The following is a 27,684-nucleotide window of genomic DNA, read 5'->3' as shown; positions in this document are numbered from 1 at the left end:
TTTCTAAAACTTGACTGCCTATAATTCTGAAGCCTAATCTCGGGAAATCCCCCTGCCCATAAAGGTTCTTCAGGCCTATGTATATATAGGGAGGAGCAATAAAAGATAAAGTCAGAGAGAAGAGGAAGCGCAGCTTCAGAAAGCATTTCTCACATCTGCTCTCTTCTGTCTCCGTTTTAGTTAATAAGGCACCTTCAGACGTTCAGAATTCAGGGTATCCTTAGATTCAGCCTCTCCCTTCAGCGGGGAGACATGAATGGAAAACCAAGAGAAGTGCTTATGGCCAAGATTCACTTGCAGATCTGTGCCACCTCTGGGTATAGCAATTAGGTTTACAAGGCATGCGAGTGAATCGCTACGAGCCTAGCGATTCTTCTGTTTTCTGTCTCTTCTTTCCAAACCGACATTGTTAGCAGCAGTCCCCTTACAGCCACTGTACATAACACTGTATCAGTAACCAGGTACCACAGGAAGCACACTGATCACTTACGCTGACGATTTACCTGCACCCATTGAACTCACGTGTATCTTTTAATATTTGGGTTTGCTGCTGCTTTTTGGGGGGTGGAGGGAGGCGGTTTGTGAAAGTCGACGTTGTAGATTCCCGCTCATTATCTTCTGGAGAGCAGCAGCAACTATGTCCCATTTTTGTTGGTGGGATCATTTACAGGACGTTGCGTTTGTTTGCTTTGTTTCGCTGTTGTTTGGGGAGGGAGGGATGGATGGAATTGTTATAACGTTTATTTTACGGGGTAGAAGCGCTGATCAGTTTAGGTGGGTTGCAAACGGGGATAGAGACGAGCAATGCAGCTGAGGAAGGCTCTTCACACGTGTCCAGCTGCCTTTCCACGGCTTCTGCAGCTCAAGATGCTGCTGCGGCTGCTGGCTGGCTCCTGCCTCCGCCGCCGCTGTAATATATCCCCTCTGCTGCTTTTGCCGTTTTCGAGCTGCAAGGCTGCATCTCCCCCTCTCTCTTTCGTCTGTTTTCCCTATCCCAGCTTCACGTTCAAGGTTTAACAGCGAGGTCACGTCCATTGACGTCAGCTTGAGTCTTACTGTACGTCCGGCTGCATTTACATACATCAAGGAAATTAGGGCATTAAAAATATGCAAATCCTGCTGCTTGAAGAAGAGACTGTAGATTCCCGGAGCGATCGTCCCTGTTATTGAAGATTGTAATTAAAGGAACAGAAACAAACCAACCCACCCCCCCCCACCCACCCCCCCCCCCCAAAAAACAACAACAACCAAAAACCCCGAATGACAAATATCTGTTAGGCACTGAGAAGAGGTTTCTGCTGCTCCGGTTCTGTGGCTGACTGAGGACTGCCGGCCTGCAGCACTGCACGGAGAAGAGAACAGGTTAGAGGAGGCTGCTCCAGACGTCTCTCTATGCATAATCAGAGATTCACCGCTGCGCCATTCTCCTCTCCTCCTCCTGCTGCTGCTGCTCCTGTTGGTTCCAGCGTGTATTATTTTTAATACTGATGCATATGTAAAGGTATATTTGCATTTTTTTAATTTACTGAAAGTTACAGGCTATCGCATTTTCTTTATATTTTCCTCCTTGATTTAAAAAAAAGTCTTTTTCTTTTATTTTTTGCAAGACTGCTCTGCTGTATGTGCTCTATATACAGTTTCCTCCCTGCTTCTGGTTGTATAAGGTTACCATATATGTACATTGTTAATACAATTCAAGCTGCACAACATTCTTGTTTGGTCTTAAAAGGAGAGGCACATATTACTGACGTGTACCTTGATCAGCTGTAATGCCAGCAGCTCGCGAGTGAAAGTTTGCTCTCCTAATTAACTTCATATTAGAAAAAATACCATTTTAGGGGACAAGGCAATCTAGATAACGTGCGTAATAGGAACTGTTTCAAACGATTTATAATATTTCGGTGCTGAATTACGACCTATATACGCACGTATTTCTCTGTTGATTTCAGGAATCTTTGATTTCAAAATATTCTCTTTAAATTGTGTAGATCTAGGTATGGTCAGCTTTCCCCAAGGAAGACATTTTCAACCATGTTGTACGTTCTGTCTTAACCGCTACATTAATAATGTACTGCATTTTATTTTTAACGTGTGTGGCTTAAAACCGACACCTATGTGATTGAAAAAGCATTTCCATGTGTTGTTTTAAAATATTGCCGATATCATTACATTGTATTTATCCTAGAATCCACAGGCCTTGAAGTATGTTAAAACAATGTTAGGTTATTTCAGTTTATTTTAATGGGGGAAAATATTTTTAAAATCGCAAACAAATAGTTTAAACTGTTTAAAAATAAAATATTACAGTCTTTCTAGCAATAGTATGCTTTAAAAATGTAGAATTTCGTACCATAAAAAGAACAATGCCCGCGTGTACACACACATTTTTAAAATTAAATAAGTCTAAGCATATGCAGAGGTAATTAGTTACACTATGAATGACTTACCTGCACGAACGAGTAGGGCAAAAGTTAGCCCTCCGCAAGGATTGTAATGCATATATTTCGAAATACGTATCAGAGTGTAATTTTCGTTCTACATTATTCAGCACCTGTTTCACAACATGTATACTTTAATTCTTTAGCGATTCTTACGGTATTTCAAGCGCTGCCTCTTGCTCTAGTTTTACAAGCCCTACACTAAAGTGCTCAGATGATATGTCACCCAATAAAAAGTGGTCAGATGGCCACACGTAAAACATTAAAAAAAAAAAAAAAAAAAAAAAACGGAAACAGGCACTACCATCCATTAGGTTAGTTCTTACCTTACCATATATAGCACCAATACATTAGGAAAGTACATTTTCTACACATTTTTATGAATAACTGTTGGACTCCACAACTGATTGCAGGGTTGCTCATTTACATGTAACGTTGGGGACACCTAGCTGGCTAAAACAATTCAGTCTTCTAGGCTGATTTTAATGAAAACCTGTGAATCATAGCTCTCTGCCTCTATATTAAGAGAGAGAGAGAGAGAGAGAGGCACACTTATGAGCACGTACATATGTGTGTGAATAACACGCATAACTTGTATAGGCACAGGTACATGTTTGTACATATAGACATACATCTGTGTGTATGAATGCGTGTACATAGGTCTGCACGCTACATATATCACTGTTATATAATGCACAGCTCTCTGTGTCACACATCCGTCTGCGGTGTACACGTTATGTCTATATGGGTAGATAGATGCTGTAACCATATCTCTATCATCTCCTTGTCTGTGCCTGGTCTCCCTTAGTGGTGCAAGGCAGTGCCCGATGCGCCTGGATGGCTAGTTGCCGCTGCGTGTGCTGCTGCTTACCCCGGGGCCGGTGGGTCGCTGGGTGCCGCCGCTGGAGGGTGGGGAGAGCCGCTGCCGCGCTGCCTCCGGTGCCGGTGCTCTGTCCCAGCCGGGCTGCCTCGAGAGCGGTGCCTGAGCACCCCCCATCACCCGACACCCCCCCGCCTCACACACCCCCGCCCCTCGCCCTGTATTACCATACGGAGGCCGAGTCCCTGCGAATCACAGCAGCAGCGGGCGGCATTTGAATAAGCCCCGCATCCAGCACAAACCCCAACTCCTCCGCACGCAGCTCTATCTGCAAGGGCCACTTTCCCGGCCCTCCTGCACCTTGCAGCCCCTCCCCCCTCCAAGGCATGTGCCACAGGGAGAGCAAGGGACAGCTGTCTTGCTTCAGTCACTTGCCACTTTAACACTAACTTGGCGAATAGAAGATGAACAATAAATATCGCTCCCCCCATTACGTTACACATTAGTTATCTAATACTGAGCATTTGCAAGCTAAAAATACAGGGATATATATTTAGCGCCACATCCATACATTTCACGTGTGTTTTTTAAAATGCCACAGAAGGATCATTATTCACCACATATTTTACGCAGAAAATACCTAGAATCTGGATAAACATTGGCTCTAAGAGATGGAGCAAGGTGTTTGTAAAAATAAATTTTAATTCTTGTTACAGCTTCTTTTCCTTCTTGCTTGCTCTTTAAATGTAAGAGATACATTATTTCACCCGATCATACTGTAAATAATAAGACGTGTACAGGCACACTTTACAGGTGGGCACTCATTCTTTGGCATTCTTTACAGCTTATTTTAACAGAGAGAAAGAATACAGCTCTGGAGGACTGTCGTTTTCACAACACCCAAACCCTTTACTGTAAGCATTAAAAAAATGAACATCAATGCCCTACATTTTAAAAGCGCCTGCACTTTTTCAATAAGACACAGTTCTATTTATTTATTTATTGCCCCCACAACATTACTAAATTAGGACAGTGGTTTCCCTGTACAAAAGCTTCCCTTAACTACGGTAAATACACCTCACTAGAGCTAAATCCTCTCCTTTGGAGACAAAAAAAATCAAAACTACCCATCTTTTTGCTGATTAATAATCTCTTGCATGACATCCCAAGGCAGAAAACAAGAGCAGCGGCAGGAGAACAGAGGACAAGAATTTTAATACCGGGGAATTTAATTCACATTTCAAATAATGGCAAAATTGTTAGATTTTTCGGAACTGGGGGCGGGGAGCGGGGTGACGTGCGGTAAACTCTTTGTTAAATACATTTTAGTGAGTCAATAATATTGTGAGGCTTCAAAACGTTAACTTCAGCATCAATCATGGATAAGTAGCCAATGCAGCTGTATTTCTATGCACGCAGTGTTCGTAGCTTTAGCACTTACGGAATAAGCATTAGCCACCTTTTCCTGATGGCTTTTGTGTTTTTATTTTCTTCATCAGTTTACACCTTGGCATAAATATAAATAAAGTTAAGATTTGAACTGATCCATTATTTCATTGGTTTCTATAATAATCTGCCCAAAATGCTGATTAAACCTTTTTTTTAAACCCACCGGGCTCGCTGAAGTCCGCTGCTGATCTTCTAGTACTGTACAGAGATCAAGTGAAAAGATGGCGAGGTTAGGGGTGGGTGGGACAGAGGTTGGATTCATGTCCCTCACCCCATTCATTTCTCTAGCCCCTTCCCAATAACTGACACAACTTTGTGGCCCTGTCCAACAAAGCCCCAGTACGATGGGCAGGTGAGAAAGGTGAGATAATACTGTCACTAAGAGAAAATTTACAGCCCTAATAGGTCCCTGGAGAAGGGATCAGGCGGGGCAGTCTGTGCCTTTGGACGGCTCCGGCCAGCAGGGGGATAGCGACACCTACTGGTCGCTCACACAAACCTACATGGTTGCGGGGGGCTGTGTGGGGCTGAGTTTAAATAAAAGGCTTAAGCAGAGCCAACATCAGGCTCGCTTTTCCTATCGAATACACTCAGTAGGGGAGGGAATAATGAAACCAAGCTCATATGTGTAACCCTTCAAACTCAGATTTTAACAGAGCGAAACAGGGTCTCGTCAAAAGATTTTAACCGAAATAAAAATAAAAAAACAACAAGCACTGGAGAGTCAAAGGCGATTGTGATATTCAGCTCACGAAACGCTCTTTCTAAAAGAAACCGACCTACTCTCCCTGTTATATAGGCATAAGAGCTCCGACCTACATTAAGTCTGAAGTTAAAATGCCCCCCCCCCCCCTTTCAGTGATGATCAGGATTATATTATTCAGACATTACTGACCTGATGAGAATAATTTCAAACCCGTAACTGCGGAGTAGGTTCTTCCCAGGAAGTTGGGACAAAGTGGGTACCAGGACCGAAGAAGGGCAGCACTCGCAAGTCCCCACCTCACCCTTTCGTTCACCCACGACTGTGCCCAGGTTGAGCCTTTGTCCTGCTATGGTGGGTGTTTTTAATGGGGGTGAGGGAAATATTCTAAAAATCATTTCAGCAGGGGCATTTCCCCAAGGCTTTAGCTTTCCAGTGTTAGGACCAAAAGATAGACATGTAACAGTAAACGTAATTTACTGTTAAAGGCAGCAGTATATTTCACAAACCATTTGAGCAGGGATGGATGACCTTGACAATAATATCATAAACAATAGTCTAGTTTTAGTATTTGATCTTCAAAAAAGATAATTTGTCTTATTTAATTTGTATTGGTACTGTATGGAAATAACACATCCTAGCTACTCCCAATGTACATTGAGTAACTTAAGTGTTTCTTGTTGCCGCTTTTTTGTTTGTTTGTTTGTTTTTGTTTGGGGTTTTTGTTTGTTTGTTTGTTTTATCACTCTAAAATTAAGCAAAAAGAAGAACAGGAGTACTTGTGGCACCTTAGAGACTAACAAATTTATTAGTCTCTAAGGTGCCACAAGTACTCCTGTTCTTCTTTTTGCGGATACAGACTAACACGGCTGTTACTCTGAAATCTAAAATTAAGGATCGGGTTAATCTTACCAAAAATATATGTTTACGAATGTAAACACTGGTAAAGAAGTGATAATCTTGTTAGTCTGCTAGCAGGAACATACACACGAAGATGTAGATTATACATTTGATTGGATTAACTGCTTTTAAATGTTTTTGTTATTTTTGGTAGTCTACTAACTGGGCCTTTACACAGTCAGTTTGGATCGGTAATTGACTTCCAAGACTTCATTTTAGCATTTATTTTTAAAATAGGCTCCTCTTTAAGATACAGTAGGAGGGGGAAAACAAGCTTACTGTCATTCAAGGACATTTCTATGTACTTGCAACAGTTTCTTTCTTTTTACTTACTTATTTAGTATTTTAAATAAAACGTCCACCTTTTTAACTATTACGAAAAAGTGTGCCTCGGGCCTATTAAATATGTATTTTAAAAGGTAATGTGGTTGACATATGCTGTTGAAAACGTGTCTGTGCCCCCAACTACCTTTCAGAGGTTTTAACTTCCTTTCATTCTGTACATCCAGATGTAGGTCCCCAAAGCATGTATGCTTTAAATGTGCATTAAGGATAATAAACAAAACTTGGCTACCTCTCAATTACATTATATCTGAGTCTGTATGAGCCCCATATCCATACATAATAATATTAACGTTTTCTTTGTAGGAAATATAATACAATAAAAAGGAAAGATACTGACAAAGATATTGTATCTGGTCAAGGATCTCACCTATACCCACAAAACTAAAACAAAACGAAAATCAGATATGTCTTTAAGTATTGAAGAGGTATCTAAATGCTGGGTGATCGCATCTGCTGCAAGATGGATAATAACACACCGCTTTCCCGCTAATACAACAGTTTATCTGCCTGGATATTTTTGTGGATATTATTGTTCTTTTGTTTTAATGACACCAGATAATGTTGATTTTGTATCTGGCACTAAGGAATTTAATACCTATTATTTTGCATTGAAAATAATGAAGTTCCCCCAACCTACTCACCAAAAATTAGCCATCCATGGGGATTACTGTAGCATATTTAGCAATATTCTTAGAAGCAGCACGGATATGAATTTAAAGTTTGATCTTGTTGCAGAGCAATCGGCTTGTTCTAACATATTTCCACATTTCAGAAGACTTTACTAGTTATAGATGTTAGTACCTTTATTAGAATCCTTTTTTGTTGTGGGGTATGTGCGCGTGTTAACAAATAGTTTCAGGCATCTCTTAACACATTCTCGTGTCTGATAATATTTATTTTACAAAACACCACGGGATATTAAATACTATAAACACACGGAATCAGCATTGTCCTTTGTTCCAATATGTTAACTACAAAATTCATTTTCTGTATTAGGTTTTCCCCCTCTCTCTTCTTTTAAAGCTTTTGGGTAGGAATGAATGAATAAAGAAATAGGGCTAGTGATCAGCAGCGCAGTCGACATGCATTAATCAAGTCATGAAAATGTAAACCTCTAACAATTCCCATCGATAAATTGGCGTGCTAGCTGGGCAGGCTAATTGTGGCAGCAAGCGTATTGCATAAAACCCTGGGAGTGGCTGGCCAAGGGATGTAGATTGCAGGCACATGATCAAAAGAATGATGTTGCGGGGAGAGGGTTGGGTCATCGCACCTTAACCCATCTTTCCAGGGGAAAAAGCCCCAGCGCGGAAGTGAGGGCTTTTTTTTTTTAATTGAACATCCCACTTCATGTGAAAGTTCTTTCTGAAGCCATATCTGTTTTGCCAGTTTGCCTAAGCAAGATATACGTTTCTTTCTTTGAACCGACTTTGTACCTTTCTCTACCCCCATAGAGACTATAGAACTTGGCTCAGTTGCATTTCTGTTTCCTCCAGCTAACAGAAAGGTAGCCAATGCCATGGGCAGGACAAATGTCAACTTTACCCCTACCAGAGCGATCAGGCATCTCGAGTACACACCCTTACAAAAGTCAGCCCTTACTTCTTCATTAAATAAACCATAGCTAGATGGCTGGCAACTTTAAAATGCGCACGCACGCAGTCTCACACTCATGTGCGACGTGTGGCTATGATCCTGGGCGTTCCAGCTCTCCCTGAACCCGTGTGCGTATAAAGTCTTCTTCCCTACACGTGCTGCCCCTCATTGAATACAGCCCGCAGTGTGTGTGTGTGTGTGCGCGCGCGCGTGTGTGTGTGTGTGTAAATACGCCTATAGGCAGGTCGTCATCAGGTGATCAGACTTGTAATCCAATAGTATTTTTTCGTGTAAATAAGATTTGTCATTAACAGTAAGAAATTAAAAGAAAAGAAAGGGAGATGCGAGCCTGGCTGGTGAAATGGCCTCTAGCTTTCCCCTGCTGCTGCTGCTGCTGCGCCCGGCGCAACTCGCTGAGCCCAGCATTAAACTTTCTCTCCGTGTTTGCAGGAAATCAACGTTTCCTGCGAAGTAGGTGAAGGGACCGAGCGCACCCAGGCTATCTGGGAGGAGTATGGGCAGGGAGGGAGGGGATGCTGCTGCCGATATTCTCACTCCACCTCCTCCGTTCTCACCCCTACCCAGCGCAGGGATAGCGCCCGGACCACCCTCACCAACCAAGTGGGTAAGCATCGCCTCGCCACCTCCAAAGCACACGGGGATTGGGATACACCTTGCCCCCAGGGCCTGGTCACTAAGGGGAAAGGCCATCAGACTCCTGCCAGGTGATGGTCAGTGCCCAGTGGCGGCTGCTGGTGCCCTTGTACTTACCCCAGCGATGCCAGTGTAAATGGTGGCCGAGGCGCTTGCACTCCCACTCTCCCAAGGCTGCCTGCTTGCGAGAGGCTCAGGTCCTGTCTCTTCTCGTCAGTCTCTCCTCATGACACACGCACGCCCTCACTCACATAGAGCATTGACTTTCCGAGCCAAGCCCTGCTCATTCAGCCTTCGCCAAGAGCGAGGGAGAGGGGAGGAGGGGGGACCAGGATGCTGCCTGCCCTCACCGGGCTGCAACGTGACGCGCCCCCTTCGCCAGACATCAACCACCCACCCCTGGACGGAAAAAAAAAAAAAAGCCTCGGGGGGAGCCTGGTGTGTACGTCAGCTCCGAGCTGACCAAGGGCCGGGAAGTACAAAAGCCTGTCTGCTGGGCCCCCTTCCTGCCTGTTCCACTGATTAAGCATGCAGGCGTCCGAAAGGGTGGGAAAATCCAGGGGAGCGGGGTCGCGAGCCACTTTCATCTCCAACTCGGCTTAATGAGGGAGATCCTACAACCCCTGCCTCCCTCCACATCCCGGGCAGCAGCAGCACCAGCAGCCGGCGCTTCTCCTGCCTATTTCCCTCATCTCGGCGCAGCAGCCCTTGCATTTCGGGGCTGCTCTCCCTAAGGAGGGCAGTTCCTCCAGCCCCATGCAAATGGCCCTGTACACAGCTTTAGATTGTGCCCAACACATTCGGTGACTTTTTCCTCTTGAATTTATTTTAAAGGATTTTTTTGGGGGGGGGAAGTAACCTCGACACAGAGTCTGTTCATTTCCCCCCGGGATTTGATCCCACACAAATGAGTTCAGCAGACAAACTGCTGCATGGTAGTGATAATGCAGAGGTGTCACTCAAGGTCCAGGTGGGTTAGGGATTCAGCAAATGAGCACCTCGGTTGTTTCAAAATGCGCTCCTTTCCCAGTCGTTCAAGATGTTTCTTGAGAAGGGAGACAAAACACAAAATTAAAAGGTATTTAAAAATGGAAACTGACAGGCGCGGGGTGGGGTGGGGAGATGTTTTAAACAACAGATTAAGACAGATAACATCTGGGAAGTCTTGCCAAAGGGCTTTTAGTGCAAAGTGTGCATAGACACACTCAAATAATTTTGTGGATTTGCTTAGAAAGCTGTCTGTTTATCAATCCAGGCCCACCGTCAGTGCTTTGTTAAACACAATCAAAGCAGGCCCTCATTATTAATTCGATAGGAGGCTTTATGAATTATAGCTCCCTCGCTCGCTCTCTCACCTACACACACATACACACACCTACCTTTTTTGGGGGGGGGGGTGGAGGGGAGAAAAAAGCAGTGGAAACTTTCAGTATTGAAAGACATACTAATTGTCTTCTTGATTTCCTTGTTGAACTGAAGGTGAACTGCTACATTTTTACAAACGATTCATCTATACAAAAACCTGTTTACCTTTATATTCAGCCTAGATGTTACAGCACAGAATACCTAAACAACCCGCTTGGAAAACAAACCCCTACATTTCTAATTGTTACATTTACCACAGTTTGTTAACAATTTACACAACAGTGATTTCATCCGACAAAATCTCCTTTCCTCTACAATGCAAATTATGGCACAATATGATTTGGCAAATAACTGATGGGTGTGCATAGTACAACTGCAAGATTGTGGTTCGTGACGAGTTATGTAAGTGGTATGTGTCTGTACAGAATGGGGGATTGCAAACGTTAAATTACGAAGACTTTGACGCTATGTTTTAAAATGAATTTACCTGGCAGCTTCCATTTCAAAATAACCGAGTTAAATTAAATAGCGATTGTATCAATGATCTTGAAGTAAAATGGATAAACAGGAAGTTAGTTTTATTTTAAAAGCAGACTGGTTATATCAAAATAAAAGTGACGTTTCCTTGGTGTAGAAGGAAAACAAATTTAAATGAGTGTGAAATAAATAATTTAACTCTCTATATAATGTTATAAACCTAGAAAAATCTTTATTTTCCCCCCAAGATTTTGGCATTATGTGAAGTGCATAATGTAATAAGTATAAATATCTGCATATAACTATGTATAAAGATAATTGTATTCTGATATAATTTAAATATTAAAATATCTGAACTATATATTTTTCATTAAAATGATTATCTAATCATTTCCTCATAATTTAACTTATTGTCTTTCAACTCAAATCCTAAAATTTGCTTTAAGTTTTAAAGCTGAACTCGCCTAACACCCTTCCCCCCAAAAAATACACACATAAATATTAATATATTGCAAACTGCTGGATAACAAATGTCTGCATATTGGTTTATAACATACCATAATCTGAAACATGTTACATTTCGACAGATTATCATTCAAACTCCGGGAATTAGCAGAGTAATTTTTCCTTACATTGTCCATAAAAAATTTCCAGTGACTACATTAACTTTTACTAAGGACCATCAGTTGCCTGGTGTATATTTCTTGCTGAGTAGTTCACATTCAGGTTTACTCTTCTCCAAAGCAGTACCTATATATACAGTAACGACAACATACTTTTCAATATATGCCTATATTGTTTTCAGCATACAAACACAGCTAATCTGTTTCTGGGCATCTCAACTGTAGCGACAAGGGAAATGAGTTGCTGTCGATCTTTAGAATTCAAAGAGCCAAAAAAGTGGAGAAAAATAATCAGATTGGTCCTATTGCCATTGAAGTCATTGGGAGATTTTCCATTTAAAATAATTAAATGGGAGCAGGATTGGGCCCACTTGTTTTGATTCTGGCTGAAACGGTTTGTCTTCTGGTTGAAAAATATTAGTTCTAAAGTCAGTTTATTATTACCTGGAGACTTGATTCTAAAAAGAAAATGTAAGTGAATGTAAATGACTTCCTAGTGTTTACAAACGAGATTTAAGACGAAAAAAGTGCTTAATTTTACATGCTTTTTTAAACTCCCGTATTGTTTTTTTCTGTCCATTAATAGTATTATTCACTATTTTATTAAGTATAATGAATCTTATCAAGTGGAATGAGATTTACCATGAGTTTTCTTTGAAGCTCTTTTGATGGAGACAGAGAGAGTCCAACCAGTTTTAAAGTTCTGCTTTATTTCTGAAATGATTTAAAATTGTGTTCTCGCTTATCTATTATTACTTTGGCTTTTGAAAGCTTTACTCTGCTCTTAGTACGTTTGCATTTGTACTTGCAGTTGGCGATGCTCTCTATGGACAATACAGTCTCGATGTGTAGTCAACAAAAATACCATAGCAAAATCGTATTCCTTAGTAAGTACTGGTCATATCATGTCATCGATTTTTAAGCAGAACTCTCCTGTGAAGTCATCGGAGACTTCAGCTTTAAAAAGATGACACTATATTACTCCGGTCTGCATAAGATTAAATCGATTAAACAAAAATAAGTTAGAAATATAAAATATATTATTTTCATCTATGGTAGTTAAACACAATTAAAAATAGAGCTCCGTCCTACAATTTCTACTGACGCAAAACTTCTATTAACTTCAATTGACGTTTTCCCCGAGGAAGGAATGCAAGATCGAGTCCCTTAATTGTACAGTAGCTATAATCAGGACACGTATAGAGTGGCTGAGGATATTTATCTCCAATATATATATATATAATGTTAATGCCACGTCATGTCGTGATAAAAATATATGTTAAGTAATTAATAAAATGCGCATTTCTGAAAATTCCTTGGTTGTAGGTGTTTGACTTTTAAAGATTTGCATATGAGGGTCCAGTCCTGCGCCAACTGAAGCCAAAGGCAAAATTCCTATTGAAATCAATGGTCGCAAGAAGCGCCTTTACATTGTATTTGGTTTACCCCAAAAAAGTTTTGAGTCCATTTCTGTCTGAGGTATACCTACTAATCACGGTGTGCTTTATAACATTCAGAATGGAAAATGAGAAAGGGCCTTATGACATCTTAAGATTTTCTATGTAAAGAAATAAAGGCGACCAGATAAATACCGAGTTTGAACAAATTAAAAAGTGAACATTATACTGCAAAATAGAAAAGTACCAAACTGATCATTCTAATCCGAAATGTTAGAAGAAATCAAACCAGTTTCTGAGTTTTATAATTAATATCTTTTTTTATCTCGTTGTGATTGCTAGATGCACGTGAACAGCTAAATAGAATAGACTTCCGTTGGAATTTTTTTGGTGGTGTCACTTTCCAGATATATTCTGGGAAGAAGAGTTTTCCCCATGGGAAAGAAATGACAAGCGTTATTTCCCAAAGACCTTCCTGTGGGTTTGTGCAAAATGCACATCCACAAAGGTATCTGATATTGAATAAATGATTGATCTCCAATGTGCTTAGTGCCTTTAAGATCCATTGAACTTGACATTGAGGGCGGCTAGAGTCTAGCAGGAAGTGCTCAGCAACTTGGGGGATCGAGACCAGCAACCCACGTTTATATATATATGCTAAGCGTCTAGCATTTTATTTAAACGCGCAAAGCTGGAATGAGCAAGCACTCTGGGCACGTGTCTTGCAAGAACTCCTGCCAGGGGACCCATTCTTTCGTGCACCTGGATCTACTCTTGAGATGAGCTGCATCAGAAGTGAAGAAATAGGAGCTGTCCTCCATCTAGTCCAAGAAAGGGCCCTTTCTCTTGTACAGACGTTCCCAAGCAACTCTGCACTTAATCATTTTCCAACAAAAGATACCTGTGGAAATCAGGTACATTCCCATAATAGAGGGGTAGGGTAGAATGGGGGCGGGGGAGAATCCTTTTGAATTCCGTCTGGTAAGAGCCTGTCTCGGCCAAATCCATGACATAATGCTATTCACAACAGACACCTGTGCAACAAAGCTATAATGTACCTGGATCAGATTTTAATTTGCTAGTTCTGCGGGATAGATCTTCAGAAAAAGAATGAACCATTTAAACAAGTTGCGTGCGTGCATGCTGTGGGCAGTATATATTTGTATAAATGATATACGGATACATACAAATACTGTATATAGCATATAGACATTTAAAAAACTCTCTCTGTGTATATATCTATAGCTAGATGCTGATGTGGCAGATTTAGGTTTCACTTAGAAAACTTCACCACAAAGTGCCACTGAAGAATCAAGGATCACGGTCAGAAAACAAAAATGAGCACTTTTACTCTGGGCTATGCTGCTTTTTGATTTAGACATCCGAGTGCCTCTTCCCCCTTATACAGGTCCCTGTGAGCCGGGGATTAGTGTTTGCCCCCTCTAAGTCACTCTCCTTCTTTGGGACAGAGCTAAACAATTATCCGCTAAAACAGGGACCCTAACCCTATGACAACTTTCCACTTAATCTCCAGTAAATGCTTCCCACCAGATAAACCAGGGACAAAAGGAAGCAGACCCAAGTAATCAACAGTTTTATTCAAAAACTAAAATGCAGGGAAAGCCAGATTTATCTCTGCCTGCTAGGAGAGGAATACAAAGCTAAAGAAAAACAATGCATATGCCTAGCATTTTGTTAAACAGGTTTGGTAACACGGAAAATAAATATGGTAAATTAAATACATTTGTTAAATACAAACGACATAGGTCCCTTTTAAAAAAGTCTATATGATTTTTTAAAAATATCAAGCAGTAAGAAGTGGAACATTTCAAGGTCATGTCATGCTCAATCCAAGAGGATTACTGTATATTCGCTAAGAAAAACGGCCCAAACTTTATACTTCGTATGTAATCTGTGAATTTACTCCATTTTATTATTGCTGAAATTTCTTTCCTTCAGAAATATTTATTGTCCCTAGAGAGGTAATCAAACTCAATAATACGTGTTAAATAAACTTGTCTGTATCAAGCAAACTAGATCACTGGAATATTTATTCCAATCTATGACTCAATTTACCTCCCGACCTCCCATACGTCCCCCCGGAGACCAGCAGTTGGTCTTGTTTCAAATCAACGTGGAAAATGCTTTCGGACATTCTCCTTAAATGCTTTTGGAAACATAGGTATCAAACGAAATACAGATATTTAAAGACCTTTCGGGGATTCAGAAACAGGCACGCGACAGAACATAAAAATAAAATAAAAGTATACACCTATTGCTTCAATAAGTGTTAGCACACATTTTTGTCTGGCCCCTTTGAATTATTTTACAGTAGGAATTAGAAATCTGTTCGTTTTAGTGACGTAAATCTCTGGCCGTTTGTTGCATTGATTTCACCGAATTGAAAGCCAACATTAAAACCTTCCATCGTTTCATTCTCTAATAAATGTTCCCCCTTTACGTTGATTTCTGTTTCTTTTCAACACCTAGGCGGGCAAATTCCTAACACCTTTTCTTAACTGAGGCTAGGAGCACCACTGCATTTGTGTGCTGGCCAGCAGCCTCACAGAGCCAGAGGACGGGAGTGAAAACGCCAGTGATCCTGCACAGGGAGAAGAGATTTCACAGCAACTTAGCAAGCAAACAAGACAAAAGTTAAAGAGTGATGGCACTATACCTTGCCCCCGGTCACTCAGACGTGCGCTTCCCATTTTGTACATGATGAAGAGTTTTGGTAAGTGCTTTTTATATTTGGTTTGGTTTGTCTATATAAGCTCTGCTCCTGTACTGTACAGAGAAACGCCCGTTGATGGACTACAGTGTTAATTAACGCAGTGCTAATTTGAGTAAGAGGAAATGGAGGTGGAACTAAGTGCAGCAAGACTGCGATGGGCCAGTGACCTCTAGTGGCGAATCAAGGACATACAGTTCGGATGAACTATCACAGGAGAATAGTCAGCAAATTTCCTCACGGCATCTTCCCCTTCCCCTCCAACAGTTTACTTGAGGTAGAAGGGTCTGTGCGGTTCTCCAGTTGGAAAAAGTAAACTGTGTAAAGCACCAGCGCGGAAGATGTGATTTAGCTCAAGTGGCTTAATCTAGCTGCACTGTCAGTTAAAAAAAATAACAACATTTCTGACTGACTGACTTTTTCGGGGGTGGGGGAGCAGGGAGGATTTGGAACATTTGGGGTTGGGAAATGCTCAAGACATTTGCGGTCACTGTTAACACCACCCAGGGTCATGCCGCATCAGAAGCTACCTCCCCAAATATCACCGTAGGGGAAACAAACAAACAAAAATGTCACTCAGCAAATAGAGATTAGCAGTCAGGACTTTATTGCAAACTTGAATAAACAAGTAAAATGCAGGAAAAATATTACTTGTGTAAATAACAAAAGTGACTATCAAACATAACCCCTCTTCCTTCTTCCCTTCCTCTCCCAAATTGAAACGATTAGGGTTATTAAAACGTTAGAAAATATTTGAATTGGGAATTATTTTAACCACCAGATAGTTACAGAGCATTATAAATGGCTTCGAGGTACCTTTAATACGAAAAGAGTTTATGGATGCAATCACTTTGTAGCATATTTTAGAGCTTGAGCATATAGTGCAGTGTGTCTGCAACGTGAAACACCTCATGTGTTAAACATAACCACGTATTTAATTCTTTACTTTCGTTGAGCCCAGTAGCAACCAGAATGAAACTTTGAAAATGGGATAGAATCAGTTAAAATAATTCTAAAAAGGCAATTAGAGCAAACTCATGGTTGTGGCTTTTTGGAGATGCCTAATGCAGCATTCTTGTTTAGTTACATTCCATGGCAAATAATGTACTAGGAAATGACAGCTGGAAAAAAAAAGACAATTCGCAATTAGTATTTTAAGGTAATCTTTACAACTACCTTTACTGTAATCAGCCCTTTTTGGGTATGACCCTTTGTGCCTTTATCCCACACCTTGCAATCTAGATCTTTGCACTTTTCTTTCCGCTGTAGATAATAGTTTTAAGATTCATAAGAAAGAAAGAAAGAAAGAAAGAAAGAAAGAAAGAAAGAAAGAAAGAAAGAAAGAAAGAAAGAAAGAAAGAAAGAAAACCACGCAGTGCAGTGGAAAATTAAACCCAGTGTAAAGTTAAAAGTAAGCACAAGGGCAATTTCTCAATATTCATTCTCTGCCAAAAACCTTCAAACCAAAATCAGTTTTAAATCTTGAATATAAAAGCGCCGTTCTGTTAGTAAATTATTAGCTAATCCTAATGCAGAAAAAATGAGAGATTTCTGCCGGGGCACGAGGAGGGGCTCATGTATGTACACTTACTACTAGATATGGAATTACTTCAAAGTCTTGTAATGTCTTGACTTAGAAAACTCTGCTCTGGAAAACAGGAGAAAAGTAGAGCAGAAACTCAAATTAATCAAATAGAGAAAGAGAACATGGTATAGGGAAAACTTGCAAACCACACTAATAAGGAACTGAAGATGTCCGATCGCTTCGGAGGGCGGAACACATTTCAGAAACTAAAAAGGGCAACATACTTAAAAAGTGAAACGTACTGTATGAAGAAGATGGGACAAAAGTCCCAAAATTCGGTTAGCTTAGCTGCCTGGAAAAAAATATTGAGCCAACAGAAATAATTGACACAAAAGTGACTACAGATTTCGAATAAAAGTAGGGAATGTATGGCAAAAATGAGAGAAACGAAAGCATTTAGTCAATTTCAGCGTAAAAACATCACACACAAAGGGGTCTTACTGCAATTAACCAAGTAAAAATGTTGAGATAATGGCATGGGTTAATAAAGAAAACGATGAAGAGAGAATGAGGGGAGGGAAGGGGAAGCCATCACTAGAAACCTTAAAATCTCTCAGCTAGGAGAAAAGAGCTTCCTCTTACTATATTGATTTTTATCTTCTGTTTAACCCAGAAAGAGTTTATACCAATCATGGCAGAAAATTGCCCTCCAGGTTCTATAGTTAAACAGAGGCAGGGTCGTTTTGGTCCAGGTTAGAGATTAAGGACTATTATTAATATACAGTGTAATGAAGAGACTGATCGAAATACCCACGTAGTTACTGATCCAAGATACACTTTTTCAAAAAGTAAGTACAGTAGCCACACCGGTTTATTACATTTTCTATGCCGTGACAGGCAAGAACTGGTTTTTGCTCTTAAATAAGGGAACCAATATCTGGCGAAAAACAAACAAACAAACAAACAAAAACAAACTACCTTTCCTTAAAACAAAGAGACAAAATATATTAACTCCGCCCATACGCTGGATGTTCACCACCAATGTGGGGAAAGGTCCATATAGTTAGGTATCTTTCCCACATTAGTGAAGTCTGGAACTACCACAAGGAGAGAGAACTGGTTTTGCCCCACAGATGTAACAATTCTAGACTTGTTGGGACGTGCACGCAAGCAGTGAACAGTGTGGGTTTTGAATCCTTATTTTCCTAGCTCTGTAGAGAATTTTCGGAACAACCTTTTCTTTCCCATTTAAAGGCAAATGGCATTAGAATTGATAAGAACCGCTGGCACATGAATCTTTTACCTGCACTAAATGAGAGCAGGCGGATAGATCAGAGATTCTTTAAAACATGCAAATAGTGGGAGGTTAAAGCCTAATAATAATCTGTGATCTAGAATTAAAAATCTTAATAGTCATCACCCACTAAATCAATCTACCGACAGAGTCCATCACCCATGTTTTATTTATTAGAGAAACACCTGTCAGGTTATCCTGGGGAAATCTACATATTTTAACCAACAGCTTCAGTACAATGAATTTAGGACTGAATTATTTGCAGTTTTCTTCCTTTCCAAAATCACTTGCACTCTGTGCAGAGATTGCAGGAGCGCTAGTCAGCTGAAGGGTTTCCAGAATATTTATCCCCGGACATAAGTATCCACTTCTCTAGAACTTCATGCCATGTGTCTGGTTACTTTCCTAGCAGTGGACAATATTACTGACACACACATAAGTGTTTGAAGCCGATTTCTGAGCATTAAGATCCCCTCTCGCTTTTCCCTTCCATAAAAGATCTCGCTATTTTGGTGCAAGTACGTGAGATGAAAGAAAGGGGACATTCCGCATGAAAGAATGAAATGCATTTGAAGAGTTCATGGGCTAACATTGAAGGAATTGCTAAAGCACAAGCATCTCCATCAGCATTATCCCTGCCTTGATATTCATTCTCTGGAGAAAGTTCAGAGGCAAAAAGCAAATTTCTAACCCACTTTAAAGTCAGAGGTTTCCATGCGCTTGCATGATAGTTTATATCTATGGAGTTGTATTAACAAAGTTCTCTCTAGTCTTCTTCAACAGTGGATCAAAGGGAATGATAGGACTGAACTGATCTTAAACTGGTTGCTCAGTTGTGATATCCCCCAGTGGAAAAGCTTTAATCTCAGAGAGAACTAGGTGTCCCATGCCATGAAATACAGTATCTCCTCACTTACAAGAGATTTCCATTCATTTGTGTTTTCTCATAGATTCTCATACAGTGATGGCTATTTCTAATGTCCTAATAGCTTCTATTGATTTTTTTCCTTATAATTGCTTTTAGGAAACTACGTCGGAGTCCAATGGATCGTTTTGTTTGTGGAATCAAAGCTCACCAAAGAGTGAAACAAGCCACTGGATATCCTTGAATGCAGTATTTTGTATCTTGGTCACTGATTTAGCCCATAAGCGTGTAAAAATTCACTGGGGCTATTGTATAAAATCTATACAGCTGAGCAGACTCATGTATCTTGTTTATTTAAGCAGGAGAATGATTAAATTTGCGCTAGAGATACACTAGTTTCAGGCAAAAGCATGCAAACTACCCAGTGTATAAAGTTCCCAAATTTAATCAAACCACAACCCCTTTTCAAAATCTTGCATCACAAGTGTATTAGACAAACATATATGCCTTTTAGCAGACAGAAGTTTCCTGGCACAGCTATGGTTCTGAGTGGATGCTGCTGCTAAAACATTGCTAAAATAACCCCAAACAAGTGATACTCCGGCTTGCGGTGCTATGCGTGTGCTGATCAGAGATCAGAATTGAGCCCTCAGTGTTGCGACATCATTGAAAAACTCAAACAAGGGGAAGATACTGATCTTAAAGGAGGAGACTATTCTTTGTGCACAGATATTTTGGTAACTAGTATCAATCAGTAAATAATAAGAAAATATATGAAATAGATTAAAGCAACATACTTAGGCTTAATTAAATAACCTATCTGTCTAACCCAGGATTTCCCGATTTTTTTCCCTTATGGACCTCATTTTATAAGATACATTGTTTTGTGGACCAATTCCTATCCTAAATTGAATTGTTCAGATCACTTCCCCTCCCCTTCATGACTGGGGCAACTACAATTTCTTAAAGGGGAAAGTCATATTAAGAAAGTATCGAAGGTCGTTTTCACCATCTTTTCATGCCATTTGGCAGATGGAAAGGAGAAGGAGAGTTGAATCTCATGACCAGACAGCTCTCTGCAGAACACCAGTAAGTTGTTCTATGGATCAGAATAAGAGTTGCTTGTCTAATTTCCAAAGATATGGTTTATATAGCACACGTAGTATCTTAGAACCTTCTTGTGCCCTCAGTTTATAAAAGGACTCCCCATCACAGACAATAGAGAGTTGTATTTAAAATTCGATGGCAGGTTGTAGCCTATACTGTTTACAAATTATTTCTCTGGAATGGGGCTCTTTAATCACAAGAAGTTCAGAGGTGAATTGACACGCACACAAGCAGGTGCCCTTTATTTCTGCTTCCTATTAGCCTGCACAGTTATGGGAGATCTTCCCCCACATCTCTGCCCTGCCACTGCCCCTTTGCCCTCTGTTTTTATAAAAAAAGAAAACCTAATTCCATGCGAGATCGGAACTCAGAATATATTAATGAATGGAGATTATCTATACAACAGAGAACAGGCGCCTGTCAATTATAGGGCTCTCCTCTGGTTTCTCCCCAGATTGTACCAATCTTTCCCTTTTACAAGACTAAGTTGCCACTGAGAGTAAACTTCGAGTTTGTAGCATTAGCAGAAAACTGCAAAGCCCTCTTTAGCCCTAGCCTGATTATAAACTGCCCCTAATTCAAAGTCAGCTTGTCTTAATTTTACACGGGTAAAATACTCAAATCCTGATTCTGAATCCATCATTTCTTCTTACTATTACTGTTTGCAGTGTTGGAGGAGTTGGTCTCAGGGTAGTAGAGAGACAAGGTGCGAGATGTGATATCTTTTATTGGCCCAGCTTGTGTTGGTGAGAGAGACAAGCTTTCTAGCTACAGAGAGCTCTTCTTCAGGTCTGGGAAAGGTACTCATCCCTCCTGTTCTTCTCCTTTTCCCTCCTCCTGGCACTGTTGGGTATTGAGCTGGATGGAGGGTTTTAGTTTGTTCATTTGTTTGTTTTCCAGAAAAAATTAACAAACATGATTTTGTTTGTTCATTTTCATTGTTTTCAGCAGGAAATGTTGCCTTTTAACTGAAAATCTGAAAACCATTTTTTTCTGGCTTTCTGCAACTGAAAACCAATTTTTTAGGGGTCAGACATCCCTCCAGCCTTCCTCCCCAAATCCAGCCCAAGAGGATGGGCAGTTTCATCTGAACATTCCTGGTTTTGTTTCTCTCTCTGTCTCTCTTTCTCTCTGAAAGCAGACCCTTTTCATGAACACCTTTGTTTCGTTAAAAGCCCATTTTTTCCCAGAAGAAATAGTTTTGAAGGAGAATTTTTGACTGGCCCTATTTGCCTCTCCATCCACTCAGCTTGGAGTGGGCTTTCCTCATTCTCCCCCTTCTCCTCTTTAAGACCCCCTTTCTGCAGAATCTAAGCTTTCATTTTTTTAAAAGTATGTTTCTAGCCCTCCTGTTGGCAAAGTTAATATTCCAAATGCCAAAGGGAGATACTGATGCAGTGTTGCCTTCCAGTATCTGCAGTCAGCCTGACAAAGTGACTGAGCAGTGTGAACTCCCCTCTTCCATTAATCTCTGTTTTTACTTGTCAGCACTTATTATTTCATTGCTGATCATTTTATCAGCTGGAATAGGAGAAGGGAACGAAGCACACGGAGTGAATTGGCAGTTGGGGCAGGGAAAGAAACAGAGTGGAAAGAAAAGAGGAGAGACACAAAGATGGGGAATGGGAAGAGAAAGAAGGGCTATGATAATGGTGGTTCTAAAGATGAAAATATTTCCCACTGAACTAGTGCAATAGGATCATCTGCCTCCAGATTACCCTCTTGTGGCCAAAGGTGCCTCTACTGTGCCCTGCCTCTGTTTTGCCCTTCTTCAGGACTTCTTAAACAAATTCCACACAGTCTTTCTTATCCACTCACAGCCCTTTTTGGGGTCTGGTTTTATTAACACAAAGTTCCAAACACAAACACATTTTTTCTACCTGGTCTGAAGCTGGCACAGCCCATCCTCACTGAACTACTGTCCACTCCTGTTCTCTGAGCAGTTACAGAAGATGCAAAAGCTGGCCTGTCTTCTTCCAAAGGAAAAACAAACCTTTCAGCTGGGTCTTCTTACCCAGCCCCATCTTCCTTTTTCAGGGACCACTGCCAAAGACCCTCTGTCCCTGCAGCTTCACTCTGAACTAGCTCTGTCCTCACTGAGCCACCCTCCCGCCCTTCATAGCCCAGGAGCTTTAATTGGCTTAACTGAAAGCACCTGCTCTGGCACAGGGAAGCTGGACCCCTTTTAATCATAGGGGCCAGCCACCCTGTGACAGTGATGCTGAACGCCACTTAACAAATAATCATATCTAAATAAACGTCTATTTATGGCCATGTTCTGTTCTTGATCGAAGGGGAAATATCCCATTGACAGCAGTGAGAGATTCACTGTGAATCCAGGGGAGTAGATAGACTTAAATCTATACCCTGGTCCATGGATCATAAACGGAACTTGGCTTTCTGCAGAGAATGAGTTTGACACTCCTGAACCTATAGTTTCTGGCCTATAATTACTTTTTCCTGTGGATTTAGGTGCAATGGTCATTCTTGTTCACTGTATTATATTTGAATAGGTATATATTCTAATGGGTTTAGGGAACAGACTTAATGGGCCAGATCCTCAGCACTGATCCACTGAACTAGGCTGAATGACACCAGCTGGGAATCTTGCCCTCTGTATGATTTTGCCAATCAGATAACAGAATCTCCATAAAACTACATGAAAAATCTCTAACATACATAAACTGTATGTTTATGAAAAAGCTAGTTTCTCAGTGGCTGGAGCTTTACTTTATAAATTCCTATCAGTAATTTAGGTTCAGGCACACAGTAATTTGACTGGTTGGAACAACATATATAAGTGTTTCTGCTGTGTTAACAACAGTGGTAGGGTAGGGTGTACAGTAAATGCAGAATTTTTGCATATTTGTATGTTATAAAATGTGGCAGTTGCTCACTAGTAGATGGCTGCGTGGCTAGATTTGAAGAGCTTGAAGATTTTCAGGGATTTACAGTTTGTCCAAAAACATCCAGTAGCTGAAAATTAGAAATTCACACTCTCAGCATAGGAGTACTGCAACACATATATTTTACAAAGAAATCCAATCAGACATAAGATAAAAAAGTAAAGTTTAATGTTTTCATTTTTTTCATTTCTTTAATTAAAACTTGACATTTTAGATTATCTTATTTTTCTAGTCACTGATCAATAATGTGAGCTAAATTTTTATTTCAAAATCTTTTTTACATGAAACTCTGTGACGGGATCCATGGGGTGCAACCTGGGACTGTGGGACTGGTGTGCTCCCTTAACTCTCCAGCCTGGGCTGTCTCTCACAATGCTTTGCTAGTGAGAGGCAGCAAACCACTCCAGGTCCTGTTACCACTCAGTACAACCGCATGTGGAGCCCCACACCCAGCTAGATTGTATGAATGCTCCCAGAGCCACTCATGAATCTCAGAGAAAGGCAACAGCCAAATCCCCCCCCAGTTTCAGACCCTTTCTTGAGCAATGCAAGTTTATTAATTGGTTCACTGCTTCATCAATGGAAAGTGGATATACACCAGCCTTTGTAAACCTGAACAGATTTACTAAACATTTCAGGCAAACTCATTGGTAAAGATAAACAGTAAAACAAGTTTATTGACTACAAAAGATAGATTTTAAGTGATTATAAGTGATAGGAAAAAAGTCAGAGTGGTTACCAAAATACAATAAAATAAGCACACAGTCTAAACTCTCAACCCTATTAGAGTGGGCAACATCTAGATTAAGCAGTTTTTCTTACCCCACTGGATATTGCAGTCCATAGTACACAGGTTTCACTCTTGAAACCCGGGCCAGTCTCCTCTGTTGGAGTCTTCATTCTTCTGAGCAGCCTTGTTGCTTGCAGCATTGGTGGGGGGGAGGAGAAAAGACCAAGCATGTGGCCCCTGTGTTCTGTTTTATACTCTTAGTCCATGTGCTTGGAGAACACAAGTCCAGGAACGTCTGGTGGACATTGCTGAGTCACAAGGTGAAGCAATACCCATGGTATGTCTCCTGTGAGTGAGTCATTGAATTGTAACCAGGGGTGAAAGTAATATTAATTTCTTACCGGTATGGGGGCCAGCTCTGGTCCCTGGAAGGGGTGGGGCCTCGGGCGGAAGGGGCAGGTTCTTGGGGGTCAGCTTCCCCCAGCCAGCCCAACCATGCTGATTGACCCACGCCACCTGGGGCTCCGGTGGCGATTTAAAAGGGCCCGGGGCTTTGGCACTGCGGCAGCGGTGGCTGGGTGCCCCCAGACCTTTTAAATCTCCTGCCCCAGGGCAGCTGCCCCTTTTGCCCCCACCCATCAGCGGCCCAGGGGGGGCAAAAGGGGCCATGATGTTAAAGTTCTGCCATGGCAAAGGGCCACCGAAAGGGGAGGCAAAAGGGGCAGCAACGTTAAAGCACTGCCGCGGCAGTGCTTTAACATGGGCTGTGTATGGGCTGGTACTGGCTTCTTACTGGTACACCATACCGGCCCGTACAGGCCCACTTTCACCCCTGATTGTAACTCCTATGCTGGACAATGGCTGATGATGTCTGTTCAGCACCCACCTGGGTGTTGGTTACCTCTTCCCTTGTCATAGTCTCTGAAGAGCTAGTATCTAGGCACTTCCCAAACCCACAACATATTTTAGTGAAAACCATACACCACAATTCTTATAATTTTATATGCATTAATGAGACACATATTTATATGGAACAATGGGTTTCAGCAGATTGTAACCTTTCCCCTAATACCTCACATGGCATGCTTTATATGCAATATCACAATTATATATAAATGAGGAATATGGGGCTTACAGAGCATTCCCCTGAGGTACAGTGTCAGAAACTCCGCTATCACTGTGTACCAGTGTAGTACTGTAACTTTCATATGCATAATTTATCAATATCATAACAGCTTCACATTCTGACCTGGAGCTGTTGTAGTAGGGTCAGTGCTCCTTCTGAGTGCTGTGTGACCTACTGGTTTATGGCTTGATCCTATCTCATTAAGGTCGATGACAAGACTTCCGTTGATTTCACTAGGAGCAGAACTGGGCCTTTAGCTCTTCCTGCACACCCCTTATAGGTAGAAAATATAGAATAGGTCATCATGATTTTGAAGGAGTTGTTACACAAACATTGTTAACCTTTATTACATTTTAAAATTATGTACACATATATATAGAAATTGGTGTGATTTACTTATTTTACAAAGTAGGGAGTTTGAAATGATAGCAGGATTTACTCTTCAAGAGCAATATCCAATATAGGAGTGGAACTCTTCCAATGGACTGATTGGCAACAAGTATTATAAGTATTCTAAATATTATAAAATATTCATTGATTTTTTTTCTGCTGGCATTTATTGCAGTGGAACACATTGGTGTTGGTAATAAAGGTGTGACACACAGGAGTGCTAGTAAGAAACTGAATTCTATTTCCCGGTCGCTGGCACCTGACATGGATCAGGGTTACAAACATTTATTACCACTGCTACGTGACAGGAATCAATATACAGTGACCCCAGTGGCTGGTGATACTGTTACATTGGACTGGACAAAGATTTTGCGGTCAAGGTGATCTGGCTATCGAACAAACTTTCAGAGATTAGGTGCATCCAGAATCTGACTGTCTTTAGGAAGTGTTGCAAAACCTTTCTCTTCAAAAAGGCCTTTGCACCATAAGACTGACACCCCTTCAATCCAAAGACCCCAATTAACCCAAAAATCAACCAGAAAAGATTCTGAAACAAACAAACATTAAAAACAAATCAACAAAACCGAAAACAAAACAAAACAAAACAAAACTGACTTTGTGCAGATTTTTTACCACCAAAAGGGGAGAATACCAGAGACTCTACCAGGGATTTCACTATTACTATTGGTTTTACATGGAAGTTGCTCACATACTATAGTGATGGATGGCAGTATAACACCCCAAGTTAGACAGATAAAACTGAAGCAATTATATAGGGTGGTTTTGCTTTTTATTTGTTTTAGACAAAGAAGTACTTATTTAGACAGACACCAGTCCCTATATTCAAACATGTTTTCTTTTCTTCCAAATATATTGTCCCTGTAGATTGCCCTACATTTTGAAAAGTGAATTTAGTGTTAATGAACAGTATTAGTTAGGCAGCCTTGGAGAACAAAAGGTCCTTAATTTATCTACTGAATAAGTATAGCATTGGCAGTGGGACTGCAAGCTTTCCCCACCATGAGTGGAATACATCCCTGAGCTGGAGGGACTGTCTCTAAGGATGGAGTGGGCTGGAATCTGTGTTCATGATTGACCTTTGCATTTGCTGTAACTGAGACCAGCCTTGTCAATTAGTACCAGCTATGATGGAGAGGTATTGATCTAGGTGTAGGGATTGATCTGTTCAGCAGCAAAAACAAAATGACCATTCTGAGATGGGTGTGACATAAATTTTTCCTGGTCTGTAAGAATTATTGACCATTTTGCACAATCATTTCTATAGCTGTCATATTATATCTTGATTTGTTTGTAAATTTCTTTGATAAACCACCAAAAGATGGAAGTCTTGTTGATTGACTCCCATCCCCTTTTGACATACTTTTGAGCATTTCTGTATTTCTCAGATGTACTGGTGGTTGTGCTCTCAGATTAAGACTGCTGACATCCACATATAAAATATTCTTTCTATCAGCATATTGTATTTGTGGTAAAGGCAGCTTTTTACCGCTTCCCACCATATTGTATCCAGTTTTAGAAAAAACATAAATTGTCCAAACATTGATTCTCGCATTTGCCACTGTCACTGTTAGGTTATCATAGCACATTATACTTGGCATTCTGTAACAGCTTTCTCTGCTAGTTGCTCACAGCTTGTCTCAAAGGCAGAGGTGATGCAGACTTTGTTCTCCAAATAAACAGCTGAACACTTGCACTCTTTTCACTGCCCCTTTATCCTCTTGTATTAAATATCATGCTTCTTGAGTGTGCCATCAACTGCTGTTGGCTCATCTTCCCCTCATCCAGCTCCCATCTGGACTCCACTAATTAAGTTTACATCTGCCCTGCTCCACTCTACTGAAACGGTCTTCACCAAAGTAACAGTCAGCTTTCTCCTCACCAAGTTTATGACCTCTACTCTCGGCTCCTTGTTCTGTTGCTGATACTACGGATGGCCTTCTTCTCATAGGCATAGTTTGACTTCTATATTTGGGAGGGGGGCAGCCCCAGTCAGCCACCGGGGCTGCACATGGTGGGGCAAATTCCACACCTGCCCAGGGCTTGCAGGTTGGGGGGGAACACCCCCTGTCCCCTCAAACTACTCCTGTGCTTCTTCTCCCCCAAATCCCCTTCTGCCTGGGCTTTGGAGACTCTGCCTTCTCCTGATTATTCTAGCTCAATGATCATTCCTTCAATATTGCCTTGAGTGGATCCTTGTTTTCCCTCTCCTTTTCTGTAGGTGT

General features: G+C 40.9%; 2 long non-coding RNA genes across 7 annotated transcripts in view; one reads left to right on the top strand and one right to left on the bottom strand.

Annotated features, from left to right (window-relative positions):
* LOC128839478 (uncharacterized) overlaps positions 1–15,563 on the bottom strand; it is a 169,923-nt gene extending 154,360 nt beyond the window's left edge. For 2 of the 6 annotated variants that reach the window (XR_008445439.1, XR_008445445.1), the window contains exon 1: positions 15,445–15,563. This is a non-coding gene — a long non-coding RNA (uncharacterized LOC128839478). Of the gene's footprint in view, positions 1–2,447; positions 2,701–3,309; positions 3,411–9,022; positions 9,151–15,444 lie in introns of those variants that run through there. The other 4 variants (XR_008445440.1, XR_008445444.1, XR_008445441.1 and 1 more) reach the window with 4 other exon arrangements.
* On the top strand, positions 1,271–19,518 carry LOC128839479 (uncharacterized). Its single transcript, XR_008445446.1, has 3 exons — positions 1,271–1,501; positions 15,258–15,501; positions 19,342–19,518. It is a non-coding gene; the product is annotated as an uncharacterized LOC128839479 (long non-coding RNA).
* The last annotated feature ends 8,166 nt before the right edge of the window (positions 19,519–27,684 follow it).

This window comes from Malaclemys terrapin, chromosome 6 (assembly GCF_027887155.1).
Source record: "Malaclemys terrapin pileata isolate rMalTer1 chromosome 6, rMalTer1.hap1, whole genome shotgun sequence".
NCBI classification, from domain to species: Eukaryota; Metazoa; Chordata; order Testudines; family Emydidae; genus Malaclemys; species Malaclemys terrapin.
The sequence above is the reverse complement of the archived record's forward strand: the minus strand, read 5'-3'. Positions and strand labels throughout refer to the sequence as shown.